We start from the raw sequence: 14,711 nt of genomic DNA, 5'->3' as shown, positions 1-14,711 counted from the left end.
CAGGAGGCTGAGGTTCAGGCTGAATGAGGTAAAGACTCCTGTAATGTCAGGTCCTAGTCCCCAGAAAATCTGCTCAGACGGCGGAGAACCAATGGAGGTTGGGGCGATGTCACTCCGCTCTCAGGAAAGAGACCGGAGGTTCGCTGAGGGATTGTGTCTTTATTGTTGTAAAGCTGACCATTTGATTAAGTATTGTGAGCTTCGTTTAAGTAAAGAAAAAAAAAAGGTCAGGTACACCCGTATTGCTTGTTTACGCTCTGCAGGAGTATTTCTTTCTGGGAGTACTACTTTGCAGGGAGATTTGATTGAATTTCAGGTATTTGTTGATTGTGTTTCAACACAATGTGATTGAAAAAGGGGTTTTGGAAAAACTTAACTTGAAATCCAAACCTTTGTCATCACCTATTTCAGTGATTGCAATTGATAACACTCCATTGAAATGTATTACTCACAAGGTTGCTGCATTTCCCCTCACTATCAATGGAGTTCACCAAGAAATTTTGGACTTGATTGTATTGGATTTACCCTCTCCAGTCGTTCTAGGTTTGCCTTGGTTAAAACTGCACAATCCTTTACTGGACTGGTCTAGTAATATGAGTAAGTCTTGGAGTCCGAAGTGCTATGATAAATGCTGTAATGGTTGCATTGCGGCTGTGGTAAAAGGGGAATTACCGGTACCTATTCAAGATTTTTGGAGGGTTCTTTCGGAGGAGGAGTTGCAAGTTTTACCTCCTCATAGGGATTATGATTGCACCATTGAGTTTGTTCCGGGAGCTACTCTTTCCAAGAGTTGCTTGTTTAATCTGACTATCCCTGAAAGAAAGGCCTTGGAGGAATACATACAGACTAGCCTGGCTGCTGGTCACATTAGACCTTCTAAGTCACCTGTGGCAGTTGGATTTTTCTTTTTTAAAAAAAAGGACGGGGGTTTACGTCCATGTCTGGATTTTCGTGAAATTAATAAGATTACCGTACGCAATTCCTACCCATTGCCATTAATTCCTGACTTGTTTAACCAGTTAGTGGGGGCCAAGAGGTTCTCTAAAATTGATCTCTGGGGGGCATACAATTTGTTATGAGTGAAGGAGGGTGATGAATGGAAAACTGCTTTTAACATTCCGGAAGGTTCATTTTGAGAATCTGGCGATGCCTTTTAGTCTTACCAATGCACCTGCATTTTTTCAGAACCTTATTAATGACATCCTGAGACCTTTGATTGGTAAGAATGTGGTTGTGTATTTGGATGACATTTTGATTTATTCACCAGATCTAGAGTCCCATTGGCTGAGTGTACGTGAAGTTTTGCAGTTATTGAGTGATAATTCACTCTTTGCTAAGCTAGAGAAATGTGAGTTCGCTGTGCAGAAAATTAGTTTTTTGGGCTACATTGTCTCCAGCGAGGGCTTTGAAATGGACCCTGTGAAGGTTCAGGCTGTGCAGGAATGGCCTAGGCCTACTGGTTTGAAATCTATACAGAGACTTTTGGGTTTTGCCAATTATTACAGGAAATTCATTAAGAATTTTGCTGTAATTGTTAAACCTCTAACCGATCTCACCAGGAAAGGTGCGAATACAGTCCAGTGGACTACTGAGGCCATTGAAGTGTTTAAGTACCTCAAAGAGAGGTTCAGTTCTGCCCCTATCCTTATGCAGCCTGATTAGTCCAAGTCTTTTTTGGTCGAGGTCGATGTTTCATGGATGGGGGTTGGACCAGTTTTGTCTCAGGAGAACAGGGATGGAGTACATCCTTGTGCCTTCTTTTAAAAATTTTTTTCGGAAACCAAACTGAATTATGATGTTGGAAATCGAGAGTTGCTGGCTATTAAACTCGGTTTTGAACATTGACATCATTTTTTGGAAGGCGCTAGATTTCCTATTCAGGTTTTCACAGATCATAAGAATTTGATCTATCTGGATGCTGCCAAGCGCTTGATTGCCCGTCAAGCTAGGTGGGCACTTTTTTTTTCTCGGTTTCATTTTTCTGTTACCTATATCCCTGGTACTAAGAATATTAAAGCCGATGCTTCATCTCGCAGCTTCTCTCCTACGGTCGGTGCCGAGGAGGAGGAGAGCATTTTACAGAAAGGAGTTGTGGTGGCGGTATTGGACTCCGTTTTGGAGGATGGGATTCTGAAAGCTCAAGATGATGCCCCATCTAACACTCCCCATGGGAGGATGTTCGTGCCTAGAACCTTTAGGAGTGATTTGTTTGTGGAGTGTCATGAGTCTCGGTTGGCAGGTCATCCAGGAATTTCTGAGATTTAGAGACTTATCAGTCGCAGTTTTTGGTGGCCTGGATGGCAGAAAGAAGTCATCAAGTGGGTGCATCAATGTACTGTGTGTGCTAGGTCAAAGGCTTCACATACTCCTGCTGCAGGGTTTCTTTGCCGTCTGGAGGTTCCTAGTGCGCCTTGGACGCATCTCACAATGGATTTTATTACTGATCTTCCTGTGTCCAAGGGTTTTACTGTCATCTGGGTGGTCGTGGACCGTTTTAGTAAGATCTGTCATTTGGTTCCATTCATTAAGTTGCCCTGCGCCAAGACACTCGCTAAGGCGTTTGTTAAGGAGATTGTCAAGCTTCATGGCGTTCCCACGGATATTGTTTCTGATAGAGGACCTCAGTTTGTGGCTCGCTTTTGGCGTGCTTTTTGTGACAGGTTGGGAGTCCATTTGTCATTTTCATCTGGTTATCATCCTGAGTCTAATGGACAGACTGAAAGAAAGAACCAGGATGTAGAACAGTTTTTGCTTTGTTTTGTGGCAGACAATTGTGGCACCCCAGGGGTCTGGTTTCCACAGTAATAGCAGTATTACGTCTGTGAGCAGGTGGGAGGTCTCCTGGGCAGGAATCCTAAGCATGCCACACCTCCTGCCCAGTCCTGGGAGGGGAAGAACTTCCCCTACATAAACTGGGGCTGAGGCAGGGTTAGAGAGAGGAGTTCCAGACAGAGACGGAGTCTGGTCTGGACACGCAGAAACAGGGACAGATAGACATCAGGAGCTCTGTAGGAGCCAAGGAGAAGCGCCAGGGGCTGGAGCTGTGCAGAGCTCGCCCTGGGAGAAGGTACTAAAACCGGACACAGGAGTCCGAGGCTGTGGGGACTAAGATATACCCAGCAGCAGAATCCATCCGGCAGGGGATTCCAGGTCCTCTGGCCATAAAAGCCCGGAGGCTCAGTCACAACGAAGGGACCAGCACCGCCATCCCGGAGCAGAGGCTAACAGGAGGCCCCAGGTCACCAGCCATACGGGTGAGCACCACACGGTATACCCAGGGACGTGGGCTACTTGTAACCGCCAAAAGCAGGGTAGCCAGGAAGGGTACAGACTAACGGGAAGGCCTACAACTCCACCTGGCCAGGGGAACTCCAGCTTACTCGCAGACTAACCAGGCCCCAACTACTAGCCAGTACTCCCGGGGGAATTTGCCTTGTACCATCAGTAAAGGCCCTGAACTGTACCCTCGCGTCTCCGTGCTTCCTTGTCGCACCGATAGTGCTGGGACATCCACACCATCACTCCCAACATCACCCACATCCGCTGCCCTGAGGCCATACCTCTCCCGTTGGGGGTTATATCAACATTGCTGCACACCTATACCACCGGCCTCAGCGGTCTGCCCTGCAGCGGCGGTTTCATAACCGCATTCAACGGGTGGCGTAGTCGGACACTAATACCATCATACCAATAACTGCCACTTAGTTTGACCACCCTGGGCGCGGACCGGGTCACCGCCACACGAAGACTACTACCCCCATCGGATCCGGCTCCGGGTATCCCCCGCGCGCACGCGCGCCGCACTACAGCACTGGCCCAGGGGGTGAGCCAACTTTGGCGTAGTCGGCAGGATTACGTGCCCGCAACCACCGGGTACTGCGTGCCTGAAAAAAGAGACTTTTATACTTACCTGTGGTGAAGATTCCCGCCATCCGACGCCATCTTCTGCCTTCTTCCCGCCATCCGTGGAGTTTTCCCGCCATCCGACGCCATCTTCTGCCTTCTTCCCGCCATCCGTGGAGTTTTCCCGCCATTGTACGCCATCTTGAGGACGCCGCGCGGGAAGAAGAGGGGCGTGGACTCCGAAAGCCCGCGAGAACTGAAGCCCCGCCTCACGTCCGGACGTTGTGTAAGGTCCTGGAAGGAGCCCAGCAGACGCCGACGTCACAGGAGCGCGACGGAAGGTCCTCAACCCTGACGATCCACTGCGGAGCTGCGGCCTACGGAAGAGGATCATCGCAAGGTAGGCCACGGTCCACTAGGGGGGAGGAGGATGTCGGATACGGAGGAGAGCTTCACCGCCACAGCCGCCGCCAGCGCCACCGCTGCTGCGGTCATGCCTTTCACCATGCCCTATATCCCGGGGGCAGCCTGGCTACCCCAGTACTCAGGGGAGTCACATACCCTAAATGACTTCAGAGAAAGGCTGGATAGCCTCTTCCAGGTGTATCCCCTCACGGAGGCGCAAAAAGTGAGCATCCTGGTGGCCCAATTAATCGGGGCAGCCCAAAGGGAGGTAAAGTCCTGGCCACCTGGGAGGAAGAGGACTGTCAGAGACATACTAACCCGGCTGAAAGACACATTTGACACCCGCACCTCAGCCGAAATAAAACTAAGATTTTATGGGTGCAAACAACGGGCACATGAGAGTATAAGAGACTATGCTCTAAACCTACAAGAGGCCCTGAGAGCCATTAAGCAGGCAGACCCTGACAGCGTGGGAAATGAAGATAAGCTGTTGACTGAACAATTCATTGAGGGTCTACTGTGCAATGCCCACCGAACCCAGTTGCGGGCAATGGCCTTACAGGACCCTGACCTGGACTTTGCACAGTTCAAAGACAGAGCCATCCGGGTGCTCCGAGAACCGGCACCAGGTGGCGCTGTGACCCACAGGCGCCCTGCTATCACTTATCACCAGGAGACGGCACCCTTGTCTGCAGGGCCTGTGGGAGCTGATGCGCAGGCTTTAAACAGTGACCCGGCTACAGACCTGCACCATCAGGTCCAAGAGCTAACTAAAAGCATTGCCGCGCTAACCCGAACTGTGCAGTCTTTACAGGTTTCTACTGCAGGGAAGATCGAGCTGGCATCCGGACCGGAGGACATCCCGTGGCGCCGACCAAGGAGGACCCCACCGGCCAGAGGAAGACCCAGCGATCGATACAACGAGGACGGACGACCTATTTGCCGCCGCTGCAATCAACCCGGACATGTGGCAAGGTACTGTCATTTAAACGGGCACAACCTGGGGTAGAGGGCCAACCCCCAGGCATAAGACCATCAGGCCCATCAAACTGGCGTGATAAATACATAGGGGGACGTCCAATCTTGCCTGTGGTACTGGATGGCATTCCTATGAGTGCCCTACTAGACACTGGGTCACAGGTCACCACCATCCCGTACGTGCTCTTCAAGCAGTACTGGAATGATTCGGACATAACCCGCTACCCAGACGACGACCTGAGTATCATCGCCAGCAATGGTCAGCCCGTGCCGCAGGTGGGATTCAAGGAGGTGACCATTAAAATCGGTAAAGTCGAACTGGCGGCACAAGGACTGATTATAGTGGACATAGACCGTCATGAGAGTCACCCTAGAATCACCCTGGGAACCAATGTAATTGAAAATTGTCTTGCAGAGGTGATTCTCATTTTACAGCAGGTTGCCAAGAACGCCAGTTCCGGCCAGCAGCGTGTGCTCCAAAAAGAGATCCGGGCACTGATGAAGCGGCAACAGGTGGAACTATCTGGTGGTGAGATAGGTAGCGTGAGAATGTGTGACCCGTTCCCTATTGCCATGCCCCCAAAAAGTGAGATGATGATTTGGTGCCGGGCAGCTATTGGTCTAAGAGGTAGAGACTACCAAGCAATGGTAGAACCCGTCTACTCAGACAGTAGGCCCACCATTTTGACAGCATGGGGGGTGGTCGATGTACGCCATGGGAGGGTGCCCGTTCGCATCATAAATATCGGTGAGAGAGAAGTACACCTGCCCCGGTATGCCACGCTAGCTAAATTGTTCACCATAAACCAGAATTCTGTACAGGCCGTGGAACCCTTGCCTCCATCTCAACCAGAGGAAGGTAACGGCTCTAAGAAACCGGTGGAGGACTGGTGTCAGCAACTACATCTGGGTACTGACTCCACTCCCTCACACCAGAAACAAGGAGTCTATCGGGTGGTTCAAGAGTACGAGAGAGTGTTTAGTAAACACCCATTAGAATTCGGGCGAGTAAAGGGGGTAGAACACCACATCCCCACGGGAGACCATCCTCCCATAAAAGAGAGATACCGACCCGTACCCCCTGCACACTACCAACACGCCAAGGGGATGCTTAGAGACATGAAGGAGGCTGGGGTAATCAGGGACAGCTGTAGCCCCTGGGCAGCTCCACTAGTCTTAGTGAAAAAGAAGGACAACACTATGAGAATGTGTGTAGACTACAGGAAGGTCAACCGTATCACACACAAAGATGCGTACCCGTTACCAAGGATAGAAGAGTCCTTAGCTGCATTAAAATCTGCTAACTTCTTCTCTACTTTGGACCTCACTAGCGGGTACTGGCAGGTTCCTGTAGCAGAGGCGTACAGGGAGAAGACCGCATTCACCACCCCGATGGGTCTCAGCGAATTTAACTGTATGCCGTTCGGGCTCTGCAACGCACCAGGAACCTTCCAACGGTTGATGGAATGCTGTCTGGGACACCGGAACTTCGAGACGGTCCTGTTATACCTGGACGATGTCATCGTCTATTCCAAGACCTACGAGGACCACCTGAAACACCTGGCAGAAGTGTTCGAAGCTCTGGCAAACTACGGCCTAAAGGTGAAACCCTCCAAGTGTCACCTCCTGAAACCAAAGGTGCAATACCTGGGACACGTGGTGAGTGCTGACGGAGTGGCTCCTGACCCTGATAAGATCACCGTGATTAAGGACTAGCCAAGACCCTCCAGCATAAAGGAAGTGCGGCAGTTCCTCGGGTTGGTAGGCTACTACCGAAGATTCATTCCCGGTTTCACCAAAATGGCAGCCCCTATGCAGGACCTCCTGAAAGGTCAATCTCGAAAAGCCAAAAACCAGAAGCCGCCCTTCAGGTGGGAAAAGCTGGAAGAGGAGTCCTTTTGCCAGCTGAAGATGGCCCTCACGGGGGATGAAATCCTGGCATATCCAGACTACAGCCAGCCCTTTATCCTCCACACAGACGCAAGTAACATCGGGCTAGGAGCCGTGCTGTCCCAGATCCAGCAAGGAAAAGAACGGGTAATCGCTTACGCTAGCCGAAAGCTACGACCCACCGAGAGGAACCCTGAGAATTATAGCTCATTCAAGCTGGAGTTCCTGGCAGTAGTGTGGGCAGTGACCGAATGTTTCAAGCATTACCTTGCCTCCTCCAAATTCATCGTGTACACGGATAACAACCCGTTGACACACCTGGACACTGCAAGGCTCGGTGCTCTGGAACAGAGATGGATGGCTCGCCTGTCCAACTTTGAATTCACCATCAAATACCGGGCAGGACGCTCAAATGCCAACGCGGATGCCCTGTCTAGAATGCCGAACTTACCGGACGTAGGGGAAGATCCAGAAGATCTGGAAGAAGTTGAGCTCCCTGCGTTCCACCGTCATGGGATTACCCTGTATTCCCACCGTGTGAAGGACAGACGCTCCGCGACGTTCAATCCCTTGCCCCACTACAACTGGGCGGAGACACAAGATAGTGATCCTGCAGTCCGTCTGGTGAAGGAAATGCTGACCCAAGCCGATGCCAGTCTGGACCCAGACGCCCCAGAGGAGACTAAGCAACTGTGGAAGGAGAAAAGTAGGCTGTTCCTCTACAGGGAGAAGTTGTGCCGGAGAATGGTTAACTCTCGAACACATGAGTTGACCTGGCAGGTAGTGGTCCCCAGACGAGACGCGGCTATGATTCTGGAGGCGTACCACAACGGAGCAGGACATTTCGGGTGGAAGAAGCTGGAGTTCTTATTGCGTGAACGGTTCTACTGGGTAGGCATGAGAGGAGCCATCGAGAGGTGGTGCAGAGACTGTGGACCGTGCCACCTAAGAAGGAAGGACCGTGCCAGCCAGAAGACTCCCTTGCAGCCCATCATCACCCGACAGCCACTGGAACTGGTAGCCCTGGACCATGTGAAACTGGCTCCAAGCAGATCTGGGTATGTCTACGCCCTCACAATCGTAGATCATTACTCCCGGTTTCTGGTGGTGGTCCCGGTCAAGGACTTAACGGCTCAAACAGCAGCTAGAGCCTTCCAGCAGCACTTCTGCCGTCCACACGGGTACCCGGACCAAGTGCTGACAGACCAAGGGCCAGCCTTCGAAGCGGAAGTCTTCCAGGAGTTCTGCAACCTGTATGGCACGAAGATAAGAACAACGCCCTATCACCCACAAACTAATGGACTCTGCGAGAAGATGAACCAGGTGGTGATAGACCTCCTGAAAACATTGCCCCTGGAAGAACGCAGTCTGTGGCCTGAGAAGCTGCCTGATCTGGTGGACCTATACAACCACATCCCTGTAGGTTCTACCAACTGTACCCCGGCTTACCTAATGAGAGCGAGGCCTGGTAAGCTGCCTATCGACCTGGATATGGGAGTCCTGACGCCCGAGGACACCTCGCCAGAGGCAGACTGGGATACAGGACGGCAGCAGCAGTATCGGAAAGTGCAGGAGAGTGTGGAGCGAAGTCTGTCTCAAGCTAGAGAAAGGCAAGAGAGGGCTTATAATCAGTATGCTCCCACTGTTCCCCTGGTACCTGGAGAGCAGGTCTTGAAGAGGAAAAGACGGCTCCACAAGTTGGACGACCAGTGGGAGAAGGACCCGTACACCGTACTGCCATCAAGCCATGAGAACCCAAAGATTTGCGTGATCAGTAAGGATGGAGGAGAAACCACAGCCGTTGTCTCCAGAGACCACCTGAAGAAGTGTCCTGAGCAGCTGCAAAACCCTGAAGAAGAAGATCAAGAAAACCCTCGACCCGCAGAGGAAAGGGAAGAAATGATCAGGACTGTACTCGGAGACTTCCCCCGGTCTTGGACACAAATAAACGGTGCTGTCGTGGTACCCATCCTCACCTTTCTCCAGCCGGTCCCGCAAGTGCCTACAGAGGAACCAGTAGAGCTGGAAAAGCAGCCGGCCCAAGAGGCAGAAGAGACCACACCAGCAGTACAGGAGGATCAACCCTCTGCTAGTAGTGAGCCTGCCGTGCCCCTAGTGAGCCAAAGAGTGCGCAGAAAGCTGCCCAGCCTGCCCATAACACCTCCTACACCCTGTAGTGCAGGACCAGTTAGTGAGCTCCGTAGGTCCACTAGGGTTACCAGAGGCCAGATGCCCGTACGTTGGAGAATCTAAGTTGGCTAGTTGCTTTAACTACTTTATGTTTACTTGTTTTGTTGTAGCCGTTGCTAATTATGTTTTTCAGTTACAGATTTCTTTATATGGACTGACAGGTTATGGACAGTGAGTAACCGGAACTCTGTTGTAAATATGTTTGGAGCGTAACCCAGGAATGGACTAAAGACTGTTAAAGACTCGGGGCAGGACAGACCCCTACCTGGTTACGGCTCCCTGTTCTTTGGTGAAATGGACACCCTTATTGCTTCCCGGTTACGGACACGCCGTGACCATCTCATGTATTTAATTGTTATTGTTTATACCCTGTTATGTTTTAAAAAAAAATATATGTTTAGTCCGGGAGTACTAAATTTCACTAGGGGGGAATGTGGCACCCCAGGGGTCTGGTTTCCACAGTAATAGCAGTATTACGTCTGTGAGCAGGTGGGAGGTCTCCTGGGCAGGAATCCTAAGCATGCCACACCTCCTGCCCAGTCCTGGGAGGGGAAGAACTTCCCCTACATAAATTGGGGCTGAGGCAGGGTTAGAGAGAGGAGTTCCAGACAGAGACGGAGTCTGGTCTGGACACGCAGAAACAGGGACAGATAGACATCAGGAGCTCTGTAGGAGCCAAGGAGAAGCGCCAGGGGCTGGAGCTGTGCAGAGCTCGCCCTGGGAGAAGGTACTAAAACCGGACACAGGAGTCCGAGGCTGTGGGGACTAAGATATACCCAGCAGCAGAATCCATCCGGCAGGGGATTCCAGGTCCTCTGGCCATAAAAGCCCGGAGGCTCAGTCACAACGAAGGGACCAGCACCGCCATCCCGGAGCGGAGGCTAACAGGAGGCCCCAGGTCACCAGCCATATGGGTGAGCACCACACGGTATACCCAGGGACGTGGGCTACTTGTAACCGCCGAAAGCAGGGTAGCCAGGAAGGGTACAGACTAACGGGAAGGCCTACAACTCCACCTGGCCAGGGGAACTCCGGCTTACTCGCAGACTAACCAGGCCCCAACTACTAGCCAGTACTCCCGGGGGAATTTGCCTTGTACCATCAGTAAAGGCCCTGAACTGTACCCTCGCGTCTCCGTGCTTCCTTGTCGCACCGTTAGTGCTGGGACATCCACACCATCACTCCCAACATCACCCACATCCGCTGCCCTGAGGCCATACCTCTCCCGTTGGGGGTTATATCAACATTGCTGCACACCTATACCACCGGCCTCAGCGGTCTGCCCTGCAGCGGCGGTTTCATAACCGCATTCAACGGGTGGCATAGTCGGACACTAATACCATCATACCAATAACTGCCACTTAGTTTGACCACCCTGGGCGCGGACCGGGTCACCGCCACACGAAGACTACTACCCCCATCGGATCCGGCTCCGGGTATCCCCCGCGCGCACGCGCGCCGCACTACAGCACTGGCCCAGGGGGTGAGTCACAATCAAGAGGTGTGGTCTGAGTTTCTGCCTCTCGCAGTATTTGCTCTTAACAATCATACGTCCTCCTCTGCTGGGTGTTCTCCTTTTTTTTGTTGTATTGGGAGACATCCGTCTTTTGGTTCGCTCTCCAAATTGGGGTCGGGGGTGCCGGAGGAGGAGAATTTTTCCGGTGATTTGGAGAGAGTTTGGACTAATGTACGTTGCAACCTTCAAGAGGCTAACACGAAGTCCAAGAAGTATTTTGACAGGAAACGTAAGGAGGTTTTGTTTACTGTGGGTGACATGGTTTAGTTGTCCTCACAGAACCTGCGGTTGAGGATTCCCTCTAAAAAACTGGATCATAAGTTTGTGGGTCCATTTAAGGTGCTTCAGGTTGTTAACCCATCTGCTGTTAGGTTGGATGTCCCTTCTTCCTGGAAGATTAATCCTGTGTTTCATGTTTCCTTGTTGAAAAAGGCTGATGAGTCAGATAGGGATGCCATTGTCACAGTTCCTCCTGTGGAGGAAGACGGCAAATATGAAATTTCTCGTATCTTGATTTCTAGATGGCATAGAGGGAGATTACAGTATCTTATCTCCTGGAAGGGTTTTGGTCCCAAAGACAACTCCTGGGTAAGGAAGGATGATGTCTCTGCTCCTAGGCTTGTTAAAGCTTTCCACAAGAGGTTTCCGGATAGGCCTTGGCCTGGAGGATAAGGAGGATCCTCATAAAAGAGGGGGTACTGTTAGAACCCCCCTGTTTGTTTTTTTTCCATCTTGTGTTTTGTGGTCACTTGACCATCTGCCTTTATATTCCAGCTCCGCCCTTTTGGCTGTGCTGGACTTCAGTGTTTGACTGTCTCTCTAGCCAGGTGCTTTGGTACCTTTCTCTGTCAGTTCGCTTGGTCCTTCTGGGACCTCTACTACCTTTTTGTCAGTTTGTCTTTTTGTGTTCTGCAACAACTTCTCTGTTTATGAGGTGTCCCATTTTTGTCCTAGTCCTTAGTTCTTTTAGGGACCCCTCCCCTTATGCTATAGGTCTTCGTTCAGACTAGCAGAGGACTAAGGCAGGTCTGTTCGCTAGGAACAGGCAGCCCGCTACATCGTAGGGATTCAGCTTAGTCTTACTGTAGGGACAGCTTTCCCCTACAAGGTAGTTAATAAATATGTTAAAAAGAAGCAGGCCCAAATACAGACTCCTTTGGTACCCCACTGTTAACTGTGACCCAGTCTGAGTATGTTCCATTAATAACCACCTTTTGTTTCCTATCACTGAGCCAGTTCTTAACCCACTTACATATATTTTCCTCTATCCCCATTGTTCTCATTTTATCAACCTTTTGTGTGGAACCATTTCAAAAGCTTTTGAAAAGTCCATATACACAACATCCACTGCATTTTCTTCCTCCAGTCCGGAACTTACCTCTTCATAAAAGCAGATCAGATTAGTTTGACAGGCACGGTTCCTCGTAAACCCATGTTGATATTGGGTCATGAGGTTATTCTCCTTCAGATACTCTAGTATAGCATCTCTTAGGAAACCCTCTAGGATTTTACCCACAGTAGAGGTTAAGCTTACTGGCCTATAATTTCCAAGTTCGGTTTTTGTCCCCTTTTTGAATATTGGCACCACATTTGCTATACGTCAGTCCTGTGGTACAGACCCTGTTATTATGGAATCTTTAAAGATTAAAAATAATGGTCTACCTATGACTTTACTTAATTCCTGCAGTACTTGCGGGTGTATCCTATCCGGGCCCGGGGATTTGTTAACTTTAGTGATTTTTAGACGCCGCCGTACTTCCTGCTGGGTTAAGCAAGTGAAATTTAATGGAGAATTTTTGTTATCACTGATCATGTTTTCTGTCATGCGATTTTCTTGTGTAAATAAAAAAATCATTTCGCATATTGGCTTTTTCCTCATCCTCATCCACCATTTCACCCAGACTATTTTTAAGGGGGCCAACACTATCATTTTTTAGCTTCTTACTATTTATGCAGTCAAAGATTATTTGGGTATTACTTTTACTTTCTCTGGCAATGAGTCTCTCTGTCTCAATCTTTGCTGCCTTGATTTGGTTTTTACAGAATTTATTTAATTTTCTGTATTTATTTAATGTCTCATCACTACCTACTTGCTTTATTTCTCTAAATGCTTTCTTTTTGTCACTTATTGCGCCACTTACAGCTCTATTTAGCCATAGTGGTTTCCTCCTATTTCTAGCATGTTTATTCCCATAGGGTATATATTGTGCACAGGTTCTATTCAAGATGCTAATAAATGTCTCCCATTTGCTCTGTGTAGTTTTATGTCTCAGGATATCGTCCCAGTTTATTGCACTAAGATCATCTCTCAACCGTTGGAAATTTGCCTTCCTGAAGTTTAGTGTCCTTGTAACCCCTCTACTTCACATCTTATTAAACGATACATGAAAACTTATTATTTTGTGATCACTATTACCCAAGTGACCCCCAACTCGTATATTTGATATGCGGTCAGGCCTGTTGGTTAATATTAGGTCTAGCAGTGCCCCCCTTCTTGTTGGGTCCTGAACCAGTTGTGAAAGGTAATTGTCTCTCATAGTTGTCAAAAACCTATTACCTTAGCTGGAACTACAGGTTTTTGTTCCCCAATGTATTTCAGGGTAGCTGAAGTCCCCCATAATAATGACTTCTCCTTGAGTCGCTGCTTCATCTATTTTCTTTATGAGGATATTCTCCGCTGCTTCCATTATTTTTGGAGACTTATAACAAACCCCTATCAGTAATTTATTATTTGTTCCCGCTCCCTTTATTTCCACCCACAGGGACTCTACATTTTCGTTAGATTCACATATATTCTCACGCAAGATGGGTTTTAAGGATGATTTTACATATATACACACACCCCTCCTCGCTTGTTTGTACGGTCATTTCTGAACAGACTATAGCCCTGTAAATTAACTGCCCAGTCATGGCTCTCGTCCACCATGTCTCAGATATCCCAACCATGTCATAATTATTTTCCAACAAAATTAATTCTAATTCCTCCATTTTGTTGGTGAGGCTTCTGGCATTAGTGTACATGCATTTTGTGTAACTCTTTGTACCTCTATTCCTTCTTACTATATTGACTTTTCTAACCCCACCCCCAATTTCTTTATTTGTGTCCAGGTCACTATCAGCACTATTTCCCCACCTATAAAATGAATACCCTCCCCCCAATCCCTAGTTTAAACACTCCTCCAACCTTCTAGCCATTTTCTCCCCCATCACAGCTGCACCCTCCCCATTGAGGTGCAGCCCGTCCCTAGCATAGAACCTGTAGCCAACTGAGAAATCGGCCCAGCTCTCCAGGAACCCAAACCCCTCCTTCCTACATCAATTCCTGAGCCACTTATTTATCTCCCTAATCTCCCGTTGCCTCTCTGGGAGAGAATACCAAGAGTGTGCAAAGCAGTCATCAAAGCAAAAGGTGGCTACTTTAAAGAACTTAGAATATAAGATATATTTTCAGTTATTTCACACTTTTTTGTTAAGTATATAATTCCACATGTGTTAATTCATAGTTTTGATGCCTTCAGTGTGAATGTACAATTTTCATAGTCATGAAAATACAGAAAAAATTTTAAATGAGAAGGTGTGTCCAAACTTTTGGTCTGTACTGTACACTGGATAGCATTGTCAATAATGGAGCTCATTTCCTAATAGGGATTGCACTAGACAGAAATCTAAAGTAAAAAGAATTGTAAAGAATTAATAAAATACAGACAGCAATTCAGTCCAAATTCCTCCCTTCCAAACTCCCTGAATCCAAAGTCACTGAATCACAAGCCATCCTCTGACTTCCGTTTGCACTTACTCTCCGGTCACACTCGCTAAGGAAGAAGATTTAAAGAGTTTTTTCCCCTTTAGCAGCAATCCAACCTACAGCTCAATGGACTTCCAAAGGCTC

General features: G+C 49.0%; 1 protein-coding gene across 2 annotated transcripts in view; it reads left to right on the top strand.

Moving 5' to 3' along the window:
• Positions 1-14,711, top strand: part of CD28 (CD28 molecule) — a 161,984-nt gene that overhangs the window by 93,383 nt on the left and 53,890 nt on the right. The gene's annotated exons all lie outside the window — the stretch shown is intronic.

This window comes from Phyllobates terribilis, unplaced genomic scaffold, assembly GCF_046119375.1.
Source record: "Phyllobates terribilis strain yellow unplaced genomic scaffold, ASM4611937v1 Scaffold_9__5_contigs__length_417890890, whole genome shotgun sequence".
NCBI lineage: Eukaryota > Metazoa > Chordata > Amphibia > Anura > Dendrobatidae > Phyllobates > Phyllobates terribilis.
Note: the sequence above shows the minus strand (reverse complement) of the source record. Positions and strands in the feature narration are given on the sequence as shown.